Source organism: Anastrepha ludens, chromosome 5, assembly GCF_028408465.1.
Source record: "Anastrepha ludens isolate Willacy chromosome 5, idAnaLude1.1, whole genome shotgun sequence".
NCBI lineage: Eukaryota > Metazoa > Arthropoda > Insecta > Diptera > Tephritidae > Anastrepha > Anastrepha ludens.
In genome coordinates, this window is record NC_071501.1 from 89,057,180 (window position 1) to 89,082,182 (window position 25,003).

At 35.3% G+C, this 25,003-nt stretch overlaps 1 protein-coding gene across 2 annotated transcripts in view; it reads left to right on the plus strand.

Moving 5' to 3' along the window:
* LOC128865371 (protein bowel) overlaps positions 1 to 25,003 on the plus strand; it is a 50,386-nt gene that overhangs the window by 2,976 nt on the left and 22,407 nt on the right. Inside the window, exon 1 of one of the 2 annotated variants that reach the window (XM_054105677.1) lies at positions 1,736 to 3,040. The exons of the other annotated variant lie outside the window; for it this stretch is intronic. The gene's annotated coding sequence lies outside the window, so the exon portion shown is untranslated. Of the gene's footprint in view, positions 1 to 1,735; positions 3,041 to 25,003 lie in introns of those variants that run through there. 2 annotated transcript variants of the gene reach the window in all.

Below are 25,003 nucleotides of genomic sequence, written 5' to 3' on the forward strand. Positions count from 1 at the left end.
AAAATAAAATAAAATAAAATAAAATAAAATAAAATAAAATAAAATAAAATAAAATAAAATAAAATAAAATAAAATAAAATAAAATACAATAAAATAAAATAAAATAAAATAAAATAAAGTAAAATAATATAATAATATAATATTAAAATAAAATAAAATAAAATTAAAAAAATTGAATACTTCAAAAAAATAAAATAAAAATTATTTTTAAATATATTAACTTCAATTAAACAAGAAGCAATAAAATAACAATAAAAATAATTTACCAAAATAAAATAATAATAAATGAATAAAATTAAAAAGAATTAAATTACACTAAAGAAGAAGTAATAAAATAAAAATAAAATAGTTTAACAAAATAAAATAATAATAAATGAATAAAATTAAAATAAAATTAAATTAAAGAAGAAATAATAAAAATATGAATAAAATAAAATAAAAGACAGCAAAGAAAGACAGTAAATAAAATAAATGAAATAAAAAAATAAAATTAAAATAAATTAACTTTTTAATAAATTAAAAATATATTAATATATTAAATGCAAAAAATAAATAAAGTTAAAGTAAACTCAACAAGAAATAATAAAATAAAAAATAATAATTAAATGAAATGAGATAAAATAAATTAAATTAAACAAGAAATAATAAAAAAATGAGTAAAATTAAATAAAATGTACAAAAATAAAATACAACAAGAAAAAATTAAAAAAAGTAAAAAACAATAGATAAAATAAATGAATAAAATTATAACAAATTAAACACGAAATAATAAAATAAAAAATGTAAAAATGAAATAAAATACAGTAAAATAAAAGAAACGAAATAAATAAAGTTAAAATAAAATTTAAATAAACTAAGTTAAGTTAAAGAAGAAAAAAAATTAACTAAATAAAACAGAATACAACACAAATTAAACAAAAACCAAGGTAAAATAAAACAATGAAATAAATAAATTTAATTTGAATAAAATTCAAATAAATTAACTTAAACTAAACAAGAAATAATAAAATAAAATATGGTTCAAGCAGCTCACAACTTCCGGGACTAGCCCAAGTATCCTCTGGGTAGCTTCCGTTCGGGAGTGAGCCAACGTGAGAAGCGAAGAATCCCAGGATAGCTGGTTGTGCGCTGGGTTTGGGACCCGCCACTTAAAAATCCCTCCCAATAAAAAGAAAACAAAGTAAAATAATAAAAAATTTTATTAAAAAAATACAACACAACAAAAAAAAAAAAAATACAAATAAAGTAAAATAATAAATTGAACAGGAAAAAATATATAAAAAAGGAAAGTAAAATCCAATAAAATAAAATAAAATAAAATAAATCAAGTGAAATATATTAAGTGAAATCAAAAGATACGACAAAAATAATTAAAGCTTGAGAGCATTTCTGATTAAGGAGAAGTCAGCAAATAAAAAATAGTAATATAAATAAATACAAATAAATAAATTGAAAAAAATGTAAAAACAAATAAAAAAATATAATAATAAATATAGTAAATAAACATAAATAGACGTCTTAAGCAAAAAAATAATAATAAATATTAAACAAAATAGTCAAAGCTTTGCAAGAAAAAAAATTTTTTAAATTAAATTTGAAGTATTTAAACTTAAATTGGGTTAGAATTTGACAAAAATCTTAACTATTTCACTTCCAAATAAAATAAAGTTAAAAATAATAATTTAAAAACTGAAAATATTTCTTTGGTATAAACATTTTTTTTTTTTTTTAATTTTTTCATTTAAATGGTATTGTATGCATGTATACAAAATATTGCCAATATAAATTTGGAACATTGTTTTATAAGATTTTTGTAACTTAGTGAACTAAATTTTTATAAAAAAAATAGTGAACAAATTTATCATAAAAATATTGCCCCTTTTGACTTAATTTTGTAAATTTGGTGTATCTACATACATAAAAAAAATTTAGTTCATTGTGTAACAAAAATATTATAAAACAATGTACCAAATTTATATTGGCAATATATTTTATGCCCTGTGAGAAATCAAAGAAAAACAAAAAAATAAAAAATAAAAAAAAAACACATCAAAGAAACGAACGCAAGACTGAGTCTCGTCGGGGCCCTATGCTCCCGAGAGGAGTAAAAATGAAAAAAAAAAAATATATATAATTATTTTATAAAAATACTAAAAATAATTAATTAAATACCTAAAAAAGTAAGCAGCGCCGTTTAAATCTAATTTTAACAGTACGAAATAATAAGAATCAAACTTTAGATAAAGAATATTGAAAAAAAAGATGAATAAGAACCAATGAAAAAGTAGCTGAAATAAAAAACGCTTAAGCTTAAAACATATAAAAAATATGAAAAAGTGCCAGAGTAAAACTGCAAATAAAAATAGTTGAACTACAAAGAAAACCCAAACAAAAAATGTGCCCATAGTTACCGAGTGAAATAAAAAATAATTTCCCAAACAAATTTCAAAGCCTAATAACTCTACTCTAAAAAATGAGGCGAAAGATGGAACAAATACCTTTAAAATACATACTTATGCACGTAAATACGTAAATACGCGTGAGCAAGTGTGCGTGCTTGTGTGCGAACAGGTTTTTGAGACATTCGCTCGAAAATGAAGTATTGTCTCCGTAGAGTTGTGGCCAAAAAGAACGGCGTTCAAGTGTGGAAAGGTGAAGAAAGGCGCAAGTAAAGAGTGAAGATTTTGTATGTGCACACGTACATACACACACACACACAAGCTCCATCGCGGAATTGATTAAACAAAAACACACTCCATACATTTACGAGTGAGGCTGTGTGTGCCTTTGGTTTCGTGGAAGTCTGGCTACATATGTATGAGTGTGTATGTGTATGATAGGTGTACGTGTATGTGTATGTGTATGACGGTATGCAATATTGCTGAGTTGCTGGCTATAATTTTCTTCCTCGGCTGTCGTTGCAGCTGGACTTGGAGTTAATTTTCGTGTTTCTGTTTCATGTTTTTGTGTCTGAAGTCAAAAGTGAAGGCTGAAACAATCTTTTTGCTGGCATGTCGGCACTGAAGGTGGATCGGGTGAGGTATTTAAATTAAATTAGAAAAGAAATGTTTATGAAAAAATGAATCAAAGAAATAAGTTTTGCAAATTTAAAGTAAAAAAGCGAGCGGCGATAAAGGATAGATGTTGACAAAATATTTTATGTGCTCAGCCAATTGAGAGTTTAGCATAGCAGCTTAAGATTTTTTCATTGGAAAAGTATATATTTTTCCTTTAATAGTTGGACTCATGTTTAATAAAAAATATAACTGCAGCAATTAAAGTGATATATTTATTGATATGTTACGCAGTTTCTGCCAAAAAACGAAAGCAATAAATTTTTATTATATGGAGAAAATGCACAAGATAAGACAAGCAAAAAGAAACAAAAAATAGTGAAAAATCAACGCGATTTTTGAGTCACTTCAAGCTTGCACTTTTTAGATCAAAATTAAAAGAGCTATAAAATTGCATAGACAGAATTTTTTTTTTTTATTTTACTCAAAAAGTCTAAAATGTTGATGAAAAGTTTTGTTAAATTTTTTGTAATTTTGTAAAAAATTTGAAACTTTGAGCTATATTGTTTTTGTTGTGGTATGAATTATAATTTTATAAAAAATAGAAAAAAAATCCATAAAAATTTAGTAACTAGTCAAAACCTTGCAATATGATGACCTTAAATTGTTTTGAACACAGGTGCATACATAAATATTTGTATATGAATATTTGTATTATGAAAATAAAACAAGTGAAAGCAGTAAATATGAATTCAATTTAGTATAGTATATTGATATATCGCAAAATTAATCATCAATTTTATTTTATTTCAGTTTTTGGAATAAGTTGTATTTGAATAACTTCTTTTATATGGTATCACATAAATAGTGATAAACACATTTTTTTCTAAATACTTTTTATTAAATAAAAAAAAATTATTTTGAGTGATGGAACTCTTTATTTTGATCTTTACACCCTCCCGATGCCGCTAATCTCTTCGCTGAGTTTTTTAAGTCCAATTTTGTATCGGCTTCTGGCAGTGAGGAAAATATTTTCTTTAATATGCAAGCATCTATTGACTTCGGCAAGCTAGTATTGCCCACTGAAGATGTCTTCAAAGGCATTAATCGTCTTAAATCTTCTTCAAACACTGATCTTGATGGTTCGTCTGCGGTGTTATTCAAGCCCTGTTGTTAATATTTAACAAATCACTAACTTCGGGTACTTTTATTGATGCCTGGAAATTGACTTTCATTTCGCTCATTTTCAAGAGTGGTAATAAAAACGATATTGGTAACTATTTCTAAGCTTTCCGCCCCTACAAAGCTTTTTGAATCCATAATCCAGGACAAACTGCTTTTTGCTGTCAAGAACATGGTGCGTCCGGAACAGCATGGCTTCTTTCCGGGCCGCTAAACATTATCTAATTTAGCTGTATTTTCGGATGATTGTATCGCTCCCTTCCAATCAAGGCACCAGGTGGACACTGTTTGTACCGACATCTCTAAGGCCTTTAATCGGGTTTCCCATAAAATACTTATTAAAAAATTTGCCTGCATTGGCTTCCACTCTTACACTTTTCGGATCCTATCCCTACATATGAAACGCGATGCTTATTGATCAATTTAAAATCATGCCAAAGCAGGAGAATAATCTTATCTTTATCTTTCATTTTCGACTTAATCCGTGGTGCTGTTGTCTGTCCGATGCTTCTTGAGAGGATTTTCTTTAATATTCCGGCCAGAGCTCTGCGTAGGTCGGAGCTGTTGTATGTTGGTCTTTCAAATTCCCTTTATGCTCAGAATGCTCCCATTTCCAGAACCCTAATTGAGTTAAATAAAATCTCTAAATTTGTAGAGATAGATTTTTCATTTTAAAAAAATTACCTATTAAAATCTTTTAATATTTATTATAAATAGTTTAATTGTACTTTCTTTTTTTATTGCCTATTAACCGTAAAATATGTCTACTTAGCCTATAAGAATCCATTATATTCATTGGTTTAATAAATAAAATACTATAATTGACGTACGGCTCCATTTGCAAAAATTATAAATCTTCTGATAAGGTGATTAATTTTGCGCCACCTTGTACCTTTATGTCTGTTTATGAATATTTTCAATAAAAGACATATAAGTAAATAATTAACAGCCAAAATAAAAATAAAAAAAATATTGCATATAAAATAAATATATGTACCTACATATGTATGTACAAGGTGGCGCAAAATTATTCATCCAATTTTGGTTTTCAATAACTTTTTTACTAAATAAAAAAAAATTAAGTTGAGTGAAGTTTCAAATATGACTGACATACGATGCCATTTGCAAAAATTATAATTCTTCCGATAGGGTGATTAATTTTGCACCATCTTTTATATAGTATATAAATTAATAGAGCTCCGCCACAGCCAAATTGCTATTGCGTGACCACCATTCGGTAGTGTTCGCGTTCAAAACCCACTCTGGACACAAAACCACTACAATGTTTTTTCTATCTTTCTCGGCCCCTCGGCAGGCAATGACAAACCTCCGAGTGTATTTCTGTCATGAAAAAGTTCCTTATTAAAGAAAACGATCTGCTGTTCGGAGGCGGCATGAAACTGTGGTTTCCGCCATTTATGGAAAAACCTCAAGACGCACATCGCAAATTGGAGTAGCAACTCAAACAAACACAACAGCAATGCTTTGTTCTGAAGGCCACTACAATTTGACGAAGATACGTTCTCTTTTTATAATATTAAGTAAATAATCTAGAGTTTACTACAATGACGTCGATTTCGCTCAAGAGCCATAGAAAAGTATTTAAAAACCAGTAAGAATGTGGAAGATATGGAGGTTCTCACTTTCACGTATTCGTGGATATTTGTAGCCGTTATAATCGTCCGACACGTTCCGGAATAAAAAAGTTTAATGAAAAAATGAAAATTTTTGATTCAATAGGATCGTTACAAGACATAAAACCATCAATGCATACTCGCCCATTTATCTATTATCCGCCTATTGCATTAAATATTTAGTGTACTAAGCCAAAATAAATAAAAATATACCGATTCTTTTTAACAGTTTAACAGTTTTTTTTTTTAGTTTTTACTTACGCGTAACTTTTTTAAGTTATTTTGGAATCTTTTTCATTAACTGCTCAATACTACCTGATGGTTTCATATTGATATTCCCTTAACTAAAGAGTGTTTCAAAAGCCGTGCCTAGATATTTATTTTTAAATAAAATGTGTACAAATTTAGCTTTTAGATTCTCTCAGGTTACAGTATTTTTATTCAAAACAATTAAATGTGGAAAATTACTTCATTTTAATATTCACGGTGAGCGCGTCTACAGGCAAAAGCCGGCAAGCAGCCGATTCATGAACTCTTAATTCTTGTAATTCTTGGTTATGTGAAGATATCCATGTTGAAGGTTGTTCAGCAACACTTTGCTCTATAACAGCAATTTTCTCAACAGAACGTTCAGTTTTTGGTCTGCCAGTCCTTTGGCCTGCCTATCTACGACAAAACAAGCCTCTTGAAATTTTTTCACCAACCTATGATTTGTCGCTCCTGCAGACGATTATTTCTACAAAAAATTCACGAATTGTTGTTCTTAAAGATCGACCATTTTGATAATAAGTTTCAATAAATTGAACGCATTGTTATATCTTGGTAAATTTTTCATCTGTCTTCTTGAAAAATATCAAAGAAAGGTACGAATTATCACTAGGCATCTAGGCGTCAGTTTTGAGATACTTTTTATTATTAGAAAATAACTCTACAGTGTCTCTGGAGAAGCCTTCTTAATTCATTGAGTAGCTAGGAGTAGCATGGAGCTCAGTTAGGCAAATATTTGTAGTCCGAAATTCATAGAAAATTGTATCAAGAACAATTAATGAAAACACAAACTCATTTTTCAAACCTGCACCATTTTCTCAAAAAAACAAAAAAAAAAACCAGCCACGTACGACGATAGCCATTGATGTATAGATTAAGAATTTTTCTGGTTTTTTGCTTTCAGATGATTTTTCACCGCTGTATCGTGGCCACGCGTTCACAGTGGTGTTCCACCTTAAAATAGATTTTTTCAACAAAACTACTCTTCGAATACCTGCGAAAATACCCTCAATGCTTCTGCGCCAAAACTTTTGTTCCACAAACTAATACAATGTGGCCTCGCTACTCAATGAAATAAAGAATTGTAAAAATCGCCAAGTTTACTTTTGGTTGTACGCAAAACACAAGCACAACTATGAAATCAATAAAGCTACTGCCAGCGAACATCAATGTTTTCTGCTACTACTATGAAATTTGACGCAGATGTCAATGACAGTAGTACCAGCCACAATGTTTGAGTTACAAAGTCAATCTGATCACAGCAGTAGAGCTGGGTATATACGAGTATATGTTCGTATATATTTTGCGTAAAACGATCAATTCTTGTATATGCATACGCACTTGTATTATGTATATATTTTCTGCCTACAACAGTGCCATACACCAAAAAAACCGCCTCAAACTTTTCAATTCACTTGGCCTCTCTAAATAAAAGTAAAGAAACATTTTCATCTAATAACGTAGTATTAACTGATATTGCCCTGAATTTTTTACGTAAATAAAAATAAATACAATAAATAATTGGCAGAACTCCACCTCCTATTTGTGGTATGCATCTTGATTTTTGTTTATGCTTTTTGGATTATGATCTTCTTGCAGCAAATAACTTATGTAACATATAGATCCATTTGTTTCTCAGAAATGGTCCCAACAATTTGAGCAAAATTCTGCACTCAGAAAATTGTTAATTTTTGCTCTTAAATATTTTTTTATTTATATCAGAGTATCAAACGAGAGTTTAACAAGACAGATAATATTTTACTTTCAGTAGGTAGGTAGGTAAAATGGCAAGAGTACCCCAGGTACACTTCAAGGAGCACTTACGTGCCGTTTTGATACCATAATGTGGTCCACTACCTGTGAAAAGATTTAGGGAAGAGAAAAACCCGTCTACAGCCATCCAGTGCTGTTGATGTAGTGGAGGAGGGAGAAGGGATCTAGGCTGGAGAATTTCTTCAAGTCATCCCCAAATTGCACGCTAAGGAATCTCAAGCGCCTAGCCGCTAGAGCTGGACATTTGCAGAGAAAGTGTTCCACAGTCTCTTTCTCTGCAGGATCCCCATAGCCATAGCTTCTGCAATAGGGGTTGTACGGAATTCCAAGCTTCTCCGCATGAGTACCGATCACCCAGTGACCAGTGAACACCGCAATGAATTTGGAAATTGAATGGCGGGGGATTCCCGTGGTAATGCACTTAATACAACCGACCTTGCCTGCGCATCGGAGGAGACCGTTAAAGACTGGTTATTTAGACACTACCAGCCATGCAGCTCACGGCACGGGTACCTCGGCACCTTAGCTTAAAGTACTGACAAGGTTATACCGCCTTGTCACCGGTCGACAGAGCCTCGTTAGCGAAAACAGGGAGTACCAAGTCTAGGACATCAAGTCCTGGACAGTGGGTAGAGGTTGCCATTCGGAGAGGAGTGACTATATTGTTCGCATCACTTTCCCATCAACCCCCCATCTTTCTGTATTCTGTACACAACTTATGACACCATGCAACAAGCATCAACTTTTTTTGTTCAGGCTAGTACTAACTTCACAGCCCTGAAATTTCGCCAACAACTCGCATTTGGTTTGCTAAGAAATGTTGCTAGCAACGTTGATTGTCTAAAGAGAAGAAACGTCAAATTTATGAGCATCGCCCCAGAAACAAAAGGCAAATTTTAGTAAGAAAAGTAATTAAAAACAGCTTAATGAGACAAATGAGACAAAAAAAAAAAAAAAAAAGAAGACTTACTTACACTCTTTGCGCAGACGTTTCGCTTAAAAATGCCATATCTTTGGAGGATTCGAACTCAGGGTCTTTACTCTCAAACAAGCTTTCATTCAATTTTAAATGGCATGTGCCTTTTAAATAGATGTGAAAAATGCATGCGAGATTTCACACATATTTCACGGCAACGCAATCTGTATGGATTTTGGCAGCCAATTTAATTTTTTTAAAGTGTATTCAAATTTCAAAAGACCATATTTCCAAAAAACCATATTTCTAATAGCGGTCGCCACTCGGCAGGCAATGGCAAACCTCCGAGTGTATTTCTGCCATGAAAAAGCTCCTCATAAAAATATCTGCCATTCGGAGTCGACTTGAAACGGTAGGTCCCTCCATTTGTGGAACAACATCAACACGCACACCACAAATAGGAGGAGGAGCTCGGCCAAACACCCAAAAAGGGTGTACACGCCATTCATCTATATATATAAATATATCCATTGCATATACTTTATTTTGTAGAAGGAAAGTTCAACTACTTATTCTTCGTGGAATTTCAGCCCCCCAAGAAAATTGAGTTTGAAAAGTAAGCTAAATATTTTTCATTAGCTGGATATATCCACTTTCGTTTAATATTTATTTTAATATCCTAGAGAGGGTATAAGTATTTAAAACCATTTTTTGAAAATTTAGTCCTTCAAAAGTTTAAAGTCCTTCAAAAAATTAATTTGATAAGTAAGTGAAAAACTGAGTTGGCAACATTACGAAATAAAATTTATTTTAACGCACTTGTGGAATTTTTTCTGAGTATCTATCTACTGTTGCATGGTACAAATATTAACATGCGAATCATTGGCGGCCCAATATGCCTGAATCCTGTCTTGAGAATAAGAACACTGCAGAGCATTTTCTCTGTAGCTACCCGAGGTTTTCTAGAACCAAACTTAGACTGTGGGTTGTGATGATCCTCGTCGGGATCGCTTAATAGTATCTATCCTGTATCTCTATTCTTTCTACTGTCATCTATCCGGGTGTAGTGCAATGGTCTTCCTGACTGAGTACTTGGGCCTCTCTAACCCTCTATAAATCTAATTTAAACTATTCTAATGATTGAATATTTTAAAACTAAAAAAATTGCAACGCTTCAAGGAAATGCTGTGGAAAGTTATCACTTAATTCCTAATATAAATCTTTTCCCGGATAAAATATTCAATTCTGACAAAATGACAATCCTGCGCAAACTCAAAAAATGCTGAGTAAATGTCAGTCGTTCTGATATCTTATTTAATATAAGCCTCATTATATTCTCCCACTTCCATTTGCGCATTTAATATTGCAAATTTTCGAAGCAAAAAACCCAGTGCAGTAAATCCAAAAAGATAGTCAAATTTAAATTAAATGCATTTATTGCTTGTGCAAAATTTTTTTTTTTTGCACTCCGTTGACCCAAGCAAAGCAGCAATAAATGAATACAAATGAATTGGTTCATAAATAACAATAAAAAACTCAAACAAACGTAATTTATGCACTCAACCCCCTCACTTCGAGCACCCATCGCTTGGCGTGTTGACGGAGCTTTATTAAATATCTAAATATGCATAAGCGTATAATTTTTTTTTTTAATTAAAAATGTACAAACAACAATATAAATCAGAGCGAGTTTTGCATAAAATTTACAATTCAATCACCAGCTACCGCCAACTACTCGCATCAAATCGGCGCAAAACGGCAGCGAACGCATTTAGTGTTTAGTAGACTAACTGCGACTGCTGCTACTGCTGGTGCACGCAAAGCTCAGGAATTCAGCGAAACGACGCAGCACAGCAACAAAGTACTAAATACGCCGTATATGGAGTGCTCGCGCTGCACGGGAGCTGTTTTTTTACTTCTCGCTTAATTACTTTAAAGTGCTACCAACTTAAATTCAAATTCCCAAGTGTGGCTAATTAATTTCACCGCAGCGCCGCACGTCTCTCACCGCCAGGCTACCAGTTTTGCAGTCAAAAACAAGTTATGCTCTGACGAGTTGTATTCCTGCTTGCTGTTGTTGTTGCTGTAGCTGGTGCTGCTGTTACTCTGCTACTCAGTGCTTCTGTTGCGCTGCCGACCCGCCGAAGACAACCAACCACACCGACCGGCCACAAACAAAAAGCAAAGACAAAGAAAAATTAAAAAAAAGAAAATTATTAAAAGAGCCACCACAACAGAAAAAGAGATTAAACCATGTGCCATACAAAACGTGCAGAGCGCGCTCACTAGATAGCATATTTATAAGTGCATGTGTATGTGTGTGTGTGCGCGTGCGCACGCTTGACTGTGCATTGCGCATGTCAATGTGTGGGTCAGCTAGCAAGCGCCGCGCCGCGCTAGTATACAGGTCCAGTCACTGCTTCAATGACTTCACTTCATTGTTGCTTGCCACATTCTCTACGTCGTTTGTTGGCCACCACCGCTCGGTTCAACTATAGCACGCCACCGCCGCTACTACTACTACTTCTACAACTACCAATACAACAATTCCAGCTGCCACTGTCATTGCCACCGAACACAGTGTGGTGCCGCGGTGTGCAACCACAAGTGAAGTGGCGACTACGAGGCGCATTGCCTCAACCCATTCGATGCGCTTGGCGAACAACTGCACTACCAACAAACAAACCAACCAGCCAACCAACCGACCGACCAACCAGCCAACCTACCAATCCACCATCCAAGCAAGCGAGCTGTGGCATAATATATTCATATTCAGCCTATGCGCGCCTCTCGCACGAATATTTTCCAATGTGCCTCATAGCGGCAGGCATCTCCAGTGCTTTCTTTTCGTTGTCTTCCCTATTCTTGCGTTCAGCTGGTGTATGCGTTGTTGCTGGTTTGCCTGCAGTGGCTTGACTGCGCTAGAACACGTCTTTGGCAGCATCTGCGCTCAGCAGCATAAGCACGTCGTCTCCGCATCTTCATTTGTATGCTGTCCTCATAATCTACAGTATCAACTTTTTTATTTTCTCGCATTGCCTTTCACATAGACTGGTGGTTATTAGCCAATGCGTAAGTCTAAACTTTCCGCTAGATCTTATTTTGCAAAGATTGCTTTTTTAATGCTTTCAAGGTTGGAAGATACTCGTATGTCACGGTTTCTGGTTGTAGGAAACGTTATAAGTCCCAAAGGATCGGCATCTAAATGGTTCCGTTTTCCACATGAAGAACAATGTTAGGGAGCCCCAACTCTGGCCTCTCTTCAATTTGTTTAGTGGAAGAAATCATTCGTATTTTAAAGATTTTCCTGCAGAGGAGCACTCTAAAGAGTCCAAAATGGGTTTTTGAAGGGCTTGTGACTTTCATAAATGTTTCATCAGATAGAAAGTATTCAGCCTTTGTTTTAGTGGTAGTTCGGGAATTTGACATCTAAATGGTTCTGTTTTCCACATGAAGAACAATGTGAGGGCGAATCGTTGTAATCGATAATAAAAAAAATCTACATCGAGATCATTAATGAATTGTCTGGTTACAGATAGAAAATATTTGACCTTTCTTTTACTGGTAGTTCGATAGGATTCGCTGGTCTCCGTTTTCCTCTAAATCCAACCGAGTGATAGTAAATCCGAAAAAATCCTCTGGTATTAGGGAGCTTAAAATTTCATATCTTACGAAGTGGTCGTCCCTCGGCAGGTAATGACAAACCTCCGACTTATATTTCTGCTATTGGAAAGCTCCTCATACAAAACCATTTGCCGTCGGCGGAGTCGGCTTAAAACTGTAGGTCCCTCTATTTGTGGAACAACATCGAAACGCACGCCAAAAATAGGAGCAGAAGCTCGACCCAACACCTAGCAGAAGAGTGCGCGCCAATTATTTATTTATTTATTTACGAAATGTCTTTAACCTAATGCTAAAGGCAGCGAGAAAGACGTAAAAAAGGCTTTGCGGCTTGTGAGGATACAGGCAAAGATATCCAACGCATTAGTCCGCAGTTAGATACCAGAAATAAATTTCTTTGGTGTATTTAAATTCTTTTGACTGTTTCCGTTTTTCGTTAATTCGGTCTTCAATCTAGCTGGTGTATGCATAATTTGCAGAAGATCTTGGCAGGAGTCTCTTACCTAGCGAAGCCGAATGGATGAAGAACAATGCACCGGCGTCTTATTCTTCTCATTGCAAGACAGGCAAGTCAAATGGTGATGTATGCCTTTACAATTCAAGAGCTTGAGTCTCTGTCATTTCCTTCTTTTTTATGAGAAGAAAACTCGTGAGGTTGCCCCCAGCCACCTCTGCATGAGTTTAACTTTTCTACATCCCCTGTTTACCTTCCACTCGTAACTGAGTAAAATATTTTATTTTCCAACTTGTCTTTGACGGTCAAAGGAAGTAGGAAGATTACTAGATTAATATCCACAAGCTGTGATCATTTATTTATCAACACAGTTAAACTGTGTCAAAGAAGTTAACGGACCCTACGATAGCGTATACTCCACTTGGAAGGTTGAGACCTTCTGTCTTGCCCATCCATAATTCATGCGACATTTACCCAAAATGTCGACCAAGTATCAGTTCTCGATCTTAGATCTCTAGCAGTTCCTTCTTTTTTATGGTTGAGTTTAGCTTATCTACAACCCTTTGTTGCATTCCGCTCGTAACTGAGTAAAATATTCCACTTTTCAACATGTCTGGGATGTCCAAAGGAAGGACTGATGGGATCACGCTTGGAGTCAAAAAAAGCAAGCACACACACCATTTGGAAGCTTGACAGTTTCTTTCTAAGGTCAAGTGTTGGCTATCTATATATATTTGATTTGAAATTTACCGCCATGTGAACCCACTACCAGTTTGCGTGTAATGAATAAAGATTCTACTTATAATTCGAGGTCTGTGAGCCGTAAATAAAGCTTCTACTTTCAATTCATGAACCGCAGCTTAGCGAGTTTGACAATTTTTGATTTTTCTCTATCTTACTATCGGATACAGAAGACTATTCAAAACATTTAATTCTTACAAAACAGAGCGTTAAGCTCCTTCAAAGTTTACAGACTTATTTCCCGCGGTATTCAATGAAATAAAAATGCCGATGAATTGGCCAACTGCGGATCAGCAGTTATTCCACAATAATCGCAATCAGTTCTGCAGGAATCATGAATTGGATCAGCATTATGTAGGTAATTTACCTAAAGATCAATGGTCTAGAACGCTGCAAAGTGTTTTGTGACAAGCCTGAATAGAAAACTGTCAAAATTTCTACTAAAACTTGGAAGAAAACACATTCGGTTGATGGTCAGTATTATTAAAGGAATCATTGCAGACCCGATTTGTCTGTCTTGCTTAGAGGAGGCGGATAGCACTGAGTATTTTCACTGTGAATGTCTTGCTTTTGCTCGCGCAAGACTATGAATTTTGGGTTCCGATGTCATGAGAATGATGAGTACAATTCGTTCTCTCAAACTGGAGGATATTTTCAGATTTGCCAAAGAAGCTGGGAAATTCTCACAGGACTGGCTATCTCTGATTCTGTTCCTGCCTCTGTCTTTATTCTATCCTAACTCTTTCTCTCTGTCACTTCTCTCCTTTCCCTTTTGACCATCTACCCTTTTACTGTCCAGAGCTTTGCAAACAATGGGCTTTTTAGCCTGACTGTTTTAGGAGTTACCGATTTCTCGGTGTTTCTTTGCTCGCCTTTTTCAAATTTCAAATTTACTTCCCTGCTCCATATAGCCTCTTAATCCATCTATTTTATTACCAAAGACTTCTGGCAGTTATTACTCGCACTCATCTTCAGGTGATTATCTTTCTTCATGAACCATACACCCATAAGTTTTCCACATCACCATTCAGCTGTAAATATTTTTACCTTCATCTATGCCTTCCTACTTTCAAGACGAGGCAAACGAATTGAACTGGAGCTTTCTACATACGTCCACCAACGGTCCAGCCAAGTCATCACAGCCACCGCTTGCCGCTGATACGATGATCGCCAACATCGTCGTCTTTTCGGCTTTGCGTTCACGTTTCTTCGCTACTTTAGAAGTTGTTTTATTTTTGCTGTGACTGCTGTTTGCTGAACCTGAATCCGGTTTTCGGCTTTGGCTGTCAATGCTCTGCCCCTCGCTGCACATTTCTCAAGCCACGCCGATCCTCACCGCCACCGCTTTACTGCCTGCCATACGTTAATCGTTTAGAACGTGGCCGGGGAAACGAGCAATTGCCGCGAGCTTCTGTATCTCAGGTTGCTGCCGTGCTGGCTAACTTGACTTGTGTGTTGGCGCGGAGGTTTATGTTTTTCGTATACTTTTTTGTGTGTATAGTTTCTTAGCTGTGCCGCCAGCCATCAGCCGCCTGGTCACAGAGTCTTGACTGTGTTGGAGCGACGGTTGGTCGGTCGCTCAGAGTGACTCGCTAGCGAGTTGGTTGGTTAATGGACTGACTGTTGGTGTTGTCTTATTGTTTACTTGCTTTTTGCTAGCTGAGTGCTATGTGCGTTTGCTTAGCCATTTGCCGCCTGTCCGTCCGTCCGTCCGTCCGTCTGACTACTGCCTGGGTATTAGCTGGATGTGGATCGTTGTTTGTTGGTTCGCTGGCCGGTTGGCTGGTTGATGACTGTCTTTGAATTTTGTTTGTCTCAGCCATTGTGTGCGCTTGTTCGTGCGGATGGACGACTGCCTGCTTGTTTGTATGTGACTCGGTGTGTAGTTTTGTGCTTAACGTGATTTTTAATTAAAAATTTAAAACTTCAAGTAGGAAAGTGTACCTGAATAGCTTGTTGCCCGAAGGTTTATACCCGTATATACGTAAGTATGCAAGTATGTACATATGTAGAGTTGCATGTATGTGCGCTGGCAGATACTTTTTCGTATCTCAGCCGGTGTAATGATACGTGTACACAATGACTATAGAAATTGCAGTGGAGACCCACCGAGGAGGCGCACATTTTCGACAGGTTCGCATAGGAGATTCAATTGTGATAACCACTTGTCCGTATGTACATACATTTTATGTACTCTAAGTGGTATATTCACATACATACATGTACGGGTATACTAACGTGGCTATGTGCGCCTCAAAACAAGTCAGCACTATTATGAAGAGCAATCGTGCAGGCCAAGCGCGCTTACCCATTTTTTTCGTCTTATTTTCGCCCGCTGCTATATGGCCAATGGATATCGCTTGTTATTCACTTAGAGATATTATCAAAGTGCTCCAATATAACTTAGCTACAAAAGCAATGTATAACAGCGATCGGCAGCTGAGCAAAAAAATAAATTAAGTCAAATACTTTGAAGCCAGGCTTCGTGCGGAATGTTTATGATCAAACCAAAAAAATTCACGTAATTACATAGTCATATCGCATACATATGGTACATACACATGTATACATAAGTACATACATACATACATACAGACTTACAGGCATACATACCTACACACATACATACTTACATATGCAGAAGGCAAGCGCTGCGGCTATGAATATAAAAAGTAATAACTATTAGATATTCTTGAAAAATTATTCACTAAACACGAAAGCAGTTTGCAAAAAAATCAAATCTGTAATTACACCCTCGGGCTTAAATGCGAATAATTTATCCTTACGAAGGTTTTTGTGACGGTTTTAAGTGAATTGCGCTGTTTGCTTAATCGCCCAGAACGAGTATTTGCAATTCTCAGTGGGTTTAATATAGGTTCATTTGAAAAGTCCGGCAGAGAGTTGTCACCACTGGCGCGAATCGAGGTTAGATTTAGTTAGCAGCATCTCTTAGAAGAACACACACCAAGTTTCGCCCAGATCGGTGTATTACTTTGTGTTTGGCATTAGTTTAAATCGAGGAAGTCGAGTGATTTTCAAAAAGTGATTTTTCCTTCACCACAACGCACCAGCTCACACCTTAGCAGTGGTGGTCGCAAAATTAATGGAAATAGGATTCCAACTCGGTTCACATCCCCCCTATTCTCCATACTTGGCTCCCTCAGATAATTTGGACACTATTAGCTCCCCAATTCGAAGAAATGGCTGGCAGGATAAACATTTTATTCAAACGAGAAGGTGATTGCAATAACGAATGGTTATTTTCAGACTTGAATAAATCCTATTATTCAGAAGGGATCAACAAACTAGGGCTACGTGGGGCGAAATGTATAAGTTTCAAAGGAGACTATGTCGAAAAAGAAAAAGGGCTTACTCCAAACAATGAGGTAGTTTCTTGAACGTACTTTGCAAACGACCCTCCTAACTATTGTCATTAGACAATGTCACAGACATCGGTGAACCTTCCGCCCACTAAAAGTAAGAGAGAGAGAGAATTAAAATACAATCATCTTCTTCCCATAGACGTCTTTTTTGTGTTGATTCCCTCAAAAACCGTCTTAGCAAAGTACTGTTCTTTTTATTCCTGGGCGCCAATTTGGAACATAAAATGAAGCTTAGACCTTTTGATATTTCCTACGCAGTGGGAAGCTCTGTCTTCCTCTTGCGCCACCTTAAGATATTTCATACGCAGTGGAAAACTCTTTCTTTCTTTTCTACCACCTGCACCTGCATCGAAAAAACTCTTCACTCTACCCAACTCCACTTTGCGCTTCCAAAGCTCTTCCTTTGGAGGCTTGAGTAGAGAATCTAGTTACAATTCATGAGTCCCTTAAGAGTATAACTCTTTCTAACAAGGCACAACCTCTTTGTCTTCGCGAGTAGCGCAGTAACAGCCTAAGCGATTTAGCCAAATTTGTCAAAGTGCTCCTGGCGTTTTGTCCTCGTACTAATCGGCCAAAGCCGAATGAGTTGTTGCGCCACTACAATTCGCAAATACGCGGGTTCGAATATCCGGGAGAACCAAATAATAGCAGAAATTTTTCCTAATAGCGGTCGCCTCGCAGGAGGCTTTGGCAAACCTCCAGGTGTATTTCTGCTCATAGCTGAGTCGGCTTAAAATTGTAGGTCTCTCCATTTGTGGATCTACATCAAGGCGCACACCACAAATTGGAGAAGTAGCTTGGCCAAAACCTCAAATAAAATATACATTTAAATGTAACCGGCGGCAATTAGGAATATCAAATTAAGGCAAGTCCTTTTCCATTTTGTATTTCGAAGGGACTGCAAACCGCAAGGGAGCATAGGTCGCAGCCGGCCAAAGATCACGCGAAGGTCGATATTGCGCAAACTAGCAGATGTCGACATCACATGGGACGGCGCGAAAGCAACAGCCCAGAACCGTGCATCATTGAAGAGTCTTGTCGAGGTCCTATGCTGCCGAGTGGAGTGAACAAGGATATAAAAAAAAACTTAGAACGCACGGGATATTCTCTTTTCCGCCACGCTAGTACTACACCGAAAACTCTTTATTGGAGTTTTTTCATCGATTCTTATGATTCTGGTCTAGCTAACGGAGGAGCTGGATCTTTATCCGTTGCTGTATGAGTTACAACTCATCATTCCAAAGCCTGCTGTATTCGCTGCATACAACAGAGGTCCATAGAGAGGTCTTTATCTCCAACACTGCATAGACACCTGATCGGTTTTCCTTACTTTCGAACACGAAAAGAGGCTTATGTAGTGTAATTTTTGCTTCTCAACAGAGAACTTCACTGTTTAATTGTGTACTCAGTTCAAGATTTGTTTAGCAAGACTTTATGCTGGATTTCAAGGCTCCCATTTGTGCTAGTGCTAACGCCAATTCTCACGTAAATTAAGTCCTCTACTACTTCAACTTAACAACACACAATGTGAGTGCTGTGGATGTTTGTTTGAAGACAAGAGATACTTCACCTATCCCCGTTCACTTGCAGACAAACTCGCTTTATCTCTTTACTCCCTTTGACAAGTTCATATCAGCAAGAAAATCTGAGTGACTCAGTGGCTCAGCTCAGCAGTTTGATCAGCAGCTTTTCTAACATCAGAGTAAAGAGTTGTGAAATCGCCAATTATCTAAACCTATTTTTGGTTGAGTGCAAACTGTTACGAAATAAAGGTCGACCATAAAAGTCACTTGTACTTCGCAGGCGATTAGATTTACCCTCTTAACTAATTCTATTCTAATCTATCAGTTACTGTCATGCGGCACGTGCATTCGCTAATCACTTCCACTTCGTTCAAATTTATAACTAATGGAGAGACCTGCGGTTTCAGTGCGAATAAAGAGACAGCGGAATATGGGTTTTTATTGCTTTATTAAAATTTTATTATGGGAAGCTTTTTTTGCATAATAAAAGAAATATTTTCATTGTAGGCCATTAAAGTAAGAGGTGTTTTTATTGCCATAGGTGATGCAAGAGCTTGTACGTTTATAATTACAAAAAAAAAACACAAAGACATAACTTCTAACCTTTTGCAGTTCAGCGATAATTAAGTGAAGCCAATAGCGAATGCTAAAATAATTCATATTAAAATTTAATCGCCAGCGTTTTTTAATATTCTGTTTTTTTGTTTAATAAAGATAAAGAGGGCAACAACAACTGTGATAAATTATACTTTCATACAGTTGCGGTCAAAATTAGATGTCATTTGAGTGCAGTTTGAAATTTGAAACCTACTCGACATTGCACTATGGGCCAGAAGCACCTCCAAAGTGGCGAAAATTTACCGAGATTCAGAACATGAAGTTTGTTAAATGAAGTATACTACCTTATCATGCATAAATGAAGCTACATTAAACTCATGTTTCAAGTAAATTGTTTAAAAGTTTCATTGCTGGTAGATACCAAAACTTGGAAATTCCTTAGAAATCACTTTTCGGGTGTTTTGTGCGAATTATCATATTACATATGGATATGAATTATAAAAGTAATTATAAGCCTTATATCCACTCTTCTTCTCAAATCTCAATTTTTTAAATTAAACTTTAAACGGCCTCTGATTTCTATGCTTTCATGAGGTTAGGTGCAGCTTAAAATTCTTAAAATTTTTGGCTCTTGGCATTCAACTAAATATCGCTTAACGTCCTATGAGTTCGATATTGAAATGTCATTGGGGTTATTAAAGTATTGGAGTTCCTTAGAGTAAGGAATTGCAATCACTTCAGGAATTGATGTCGCTTTTTGCAACTTTTTAGATACACGTCTGAAACTTTGTATTTAACTTGGTTACTTCATCTATGCTAATTCAAAATCTAAGGCCGGTTTTGCTTGCCTTGTAATGTTTGCAGTTGGCCTATAAGGAATGTATTTAGCTTACAAAGTCCGCCACAAAGAGGTTATAAGACTACTCTGTGGGCAAAAAGTAAGGTGAATTTAAATTAAAATTTCGCTCTAGTTATTTTTTTCATGAGTTGGCAGCACTGTTAATAACATCTGGGCCTACTTTCATGTGAATGCCATTATTAGTAATATATTTACGCTTGTGTTTACCAAACGACCAAGAGTGCATTTTTCGATTTTTACAATGTCTGATTTGATTGAGCAGAGAAGTGCCATCAAATTTTGTCTGCGGAATGAAATTTCGGCTGCGGAAACGTTTAGCAGAAGGCATTTGGTGATTCGACCATGGCGCAGAAAAAATCTTATAAGTGGTGCAAAGACTTCAAAGAGGGTCGAGAACGTGTTGATGACTTGGAGCGCTCCGGACGATCATCGACGTCAACAGATGACCAACACGTCAATAAAGTGAAGGAGTTAGTGCTCAAAAATCGTCGGTTGACTGTTAAAGATCTTACTGATATGATCCGAATATCAGAAGGATCTGTGAAAACCATTTTGAAAGACCATTTGGGCCTACGAAAAGTCAAATCTCGTTTGGTACCGAAAACTCTCAATTTCTTGGAAAAAAGTCGTCGCGTTGATGTGTGTGAAACAATGCTTTCAGACTATCAGGACAAGCTCAAATGCGTCATTACAGGAGATGAGACTTGGATTTATGCTTACGACCCTGAAACAACCGACCAATCAAGCGAATATCGTGCTAAAGGCAAGGCCAGGCCGAAAAGAGCACGTCAAAGTCGTTCAAAAATAAAAGTTATGATGACAGTTTTTTTCGATTTTCGTGGTGTGGTGCACTATGAATTCCTTCCACCTGGCCAAACTGTTAATGAGGAATATTATTTCAGCGTTATTAGTCGTTTACGTGAAGCAATTCGTGTAAAAAGACCAGAATTATGGGCCAACAACTTTTGGTTTTTGCATCACGATAATGCACCGTCTCACACTGTACTCGTTCTTCGTGACCATTTCGCCAAAAATTCCACGCATATCGTTCTGCAACCACCGTATTCGCCTGATTAGGCTCCGTGGGACTTCTGTCTATTCCCAAAACTCAAGAGACCACTCCGGGGAACGCGTTTCGAGTCGATTGAGGAGATAAAAGCTGAATCGAAGAAGGTGCTGATGGCTATACCGGAAATGGACTATTTGGCATTTTTCGGGGATTGGAAAAATCTTTGGCATAAGTGTATTTCATTGAGAGGGGATTACTTGGAAGGGGATGAAACTGATTTACAAGAATAAATAAAAATTTTTCATTTTACAACCAAATTCACCTTACTTTTTGCCCACAGAGTATTTTTGGACTTTTTATTCTTAAGTTTTATATGCTTTTGTTCACTGTTTACACATTTTTTTAAGAACAGTTTTAAATTTTTGTTTAATATTTTTAATTTTCCCTCTTTCTTTTTTAATTATTAAAAAACTGGTATTACTGCTTTTTGACTCTTTTTATTTTAATTTTTATAATTTTATTTTAATATTATAAATTTAAAATTTTTTTGATTAAATGTAATAAGTTCTCATTTAAATTTGCAAAAATGTTATTTTGCTTTTAATTTTCTTAGTTAAAGTTCTTTTTTTAAATTAAAAAAAAATTGTTTAGGCTTTTTAATTTTTACAAATTTGTGTAAGAAAGTTTTTAAATATTTTAACTTTTTTATTAAGTTTTTAACTTGTTTTCATTTAAATTTTTATAAATGATTTTTTTTTGTTTTAGTTTTTTAAATTCAATTTCTTATTAATTAAAAATTTGTTTTCAGATGCTTTATTCAGATTTTAACGTTTTTAATTAAACTCTTAAAATGATTTTTTTTTTTAATTTTTATAAATTTTATGTTTTTAAAATTTTAATATTTTAATTTTTTTCCTTCTTTTTTAATTATTAAAAAAACGCTACTAAACTTTAAAATTGAAATTAAAATTTTTATTTTTAATTTTCATATTTTTTTTCTTAATTTTTTTTATTTTGATTTTTTTTTTTCATTTAAAAAAATTCATTTTGATTTTAATTTTTTTAATTAAAATTTTGTAAATTTTTATTTTCAGTTTTTATAAATTTTACAAATTTTCTTTTTTTTTGTATTTTAATTTTTCCCCTTCGTTTTTAATTATAATATTAGTCAGAAATTGTTTCACTGTGCTTTCTTCGTGAAATGTTTCGTTTAATTGATGAAAAATAATAGGACTATGAATAAGTTCGTGCGGTTTTTTTTCGAAATTTGAAACTTTATTGACGTAAAATGGTTACAAATTTAATATTCAAAATATTGTCCATCGCTTACTACTACTTTTTCCCATCTTTCTGGCAATTCACGGATTCCCTTTGTGAAAAATTCGGTCGGTTTTGCCGCAATCCACGAATCGATCCATTTTTTGACTTCATCGTAATTACGGAAGTGCTGGTCAGCCAGGCCATGTTGCATCGATCGGAAGAGATAGTAATCGGATGGCGCAAGGTCTGGACTATACAGCGGGTGGGGTAGGACATCCCATTTGAGCGTTTCTAAGTATGTTTTGACCACTTGTGCAACATGTGGCCGAGCATTGTCATGTTGCAAAATAACTTTGTCGTGTCTATCGGCGTATTGCGGCCGTTTTTCTCGCAGTGCTCGGCTCAAACGCATCAATTGTCGTCGGTAGACATCCCCCGTAATCGTTTCATTCGGTTTCAGTAGCTCATAATACACAACACCCAGCTGGTCCCACCAGATACACAGCATAACCTTCAGGCCATGAATATTCTGCGCCGACGTCGATGTTGAAGCATGGCCAGGGTATCCATACGTTGCCCGACGTTTTGGATTGTCGTAATGGACCCACTTTTCATCGCCAGTCACAATTCGATGCAAAAAACCCTTTCTTTTGTGCCGTTGAAGCAGTTGTTCGCATGCCATAAAACGGCGTTCAACGTCTCTTGGCTTCAATTCATACGGCACCCAATGGCCTACCTTTCGGATCATTCCCATGGCTTTTAAACGTTTGGAAATGGTTGATTGATCAACTCCCAAAGTTTTTGCAACCTCTTCTTGCGTTTGAGCCGGATCTTGATCGAGCAATTCCTCCAATTCGGTATCCATGAACTTTGGCGGCGCACCCTCGCGTTCTTCGTCTTCCAAGCCAAAATCATCACTTTTAAAGCGTGCAAACCACTTCTGGCACGTTCGCTCAGATAGAGCATGCTCACCATAAACTTCCACCAAGATACGATGACTTTCGGCTGCTTTTTTCTTCATATTAAAATAATGAAGAAGAATTCCCCGCAAAAACACATTATTTGGCACGAAATTCGACATTTTCAAGTGTGGTAAAAATATTGTTGTTTACGCTTCAAATAAAAAACTTATACTGACGTTTGTGCCTTACGACAGTAGCTCTCCAATGAATGTTTGGAAATGTGGATCGATGGAATAATAATCAAGTTACGCCATCTGTTGTAAAACCGAAACGAACTTATTCATAGTCCTATTATTTGACCTATTTATACAAATTTGACCATTTTCGGCGAAGTTGCTTTGTCAAACGCCGCATAGCGCCCTGATAATATTCCATACTTGCCGTCTGAAACTTTTTTATTTTGGATTTTTTAATGGTCACTTCTCGGCATTTTTTGTTTTTTGACCGAGTGCACATATTTTACTTTCCAGGTGCTATTGCTTGTTGACCACAACTATATACTTATATATCCGTGGAGTTTAGTCAAAACAACTTAACTCTACTTACCCCGCTTTTTTGCCTTTCAAATCGCTTTTTACTAAATACGCTTTTATCTAAATCGCTGAGTTTTAATGTAATATTTAAACTATAAGTTTGGAAAAAAATAAATCCATTATATTTAAGTGAGAAATGCGACTTTGGCAACGCGCATAAACTTTTAATTGTTTGATGGATACTTTAAGAGACATCTACCGCGAAAATAATGGATTTCTTTTTCCCAACCTAATATTTACCAAGCCGGTAGCTTCCTTCATAGCTTGTGCTGTAAAATTTTGCATGTTTTATAAATATTTTTAATTAGGTTTCACTTTGATAAATAAATAGATAAATAAAAAAACGAATATTAATCACTCTTAGCACTAGACTGGGTGTCTATTTTAATGAAATTTCTGTGAAAAAGTATTAAATTTTTCTATGAAAAATCATGATGTATTTCACTAAAAGCGTAACCCGCTTAAGTAAGATTAGTTGTTGTTGTTAAAGGCCCATAGGTATACCTATATGTGGCGGATACATATACATATCTAAATTACAAATACACTACAATACACCTGTACCTGCATTAATATTCAAATAATTTATCTCTGTGCTTAATAGCAGCTTAAAATGGCATTACTGATGAGCGAAAAAACTAACGAAAAATCAAACAAATGAATTGTTAAGCAGCAAAAAGAGTTATAATTTATTAAAAAAATACAAATTTATTTTATTTCTTCTGCCATGGTTCATTTTGTTTTCCTATTTGTTTTTTTTTGTGCCTATATGTATATCTTAATGACTCTGATGCCACGCTACTGTTGAACACTTCAGACACTTAGTTAGGGTTACTCACTTAAGTGAGTGCTTATTGTTGTATCTTCATTTACTATGTATTTATGTGTATGCATATTCACATGTATGTATGTGTGTGTATGCGCAACATTCTCAAGCCACTCGCAAGGCATTAGAAGAAAAATAATAAAGACTTTTTCAAACTTTTATTTGTTGTGTTATAACATTGGCATTTATCAGTTAATAAGGTAAACGCTACACAATGGCGCTGATAATGTGAAACTTTACAATGTTGTGCTCATAATTGCATGCATACATACATACAATCAAGTATTGTCATGCTTGGCTGTGGTGTGTATGTATGCATGTATGCACGAGCATCGTAAAGTCATAGATTAACGTCACATCATTTGGACTAATACTTAAAGTTATAGGCATTAAATGAGCTTATAAAAGTTAATGGACGGCGCTGTTGTTGTACAACATTCGCCAAAGCCTTTTTATTGCAGTCGAATCAATACGAGTTGAAAGCAAGA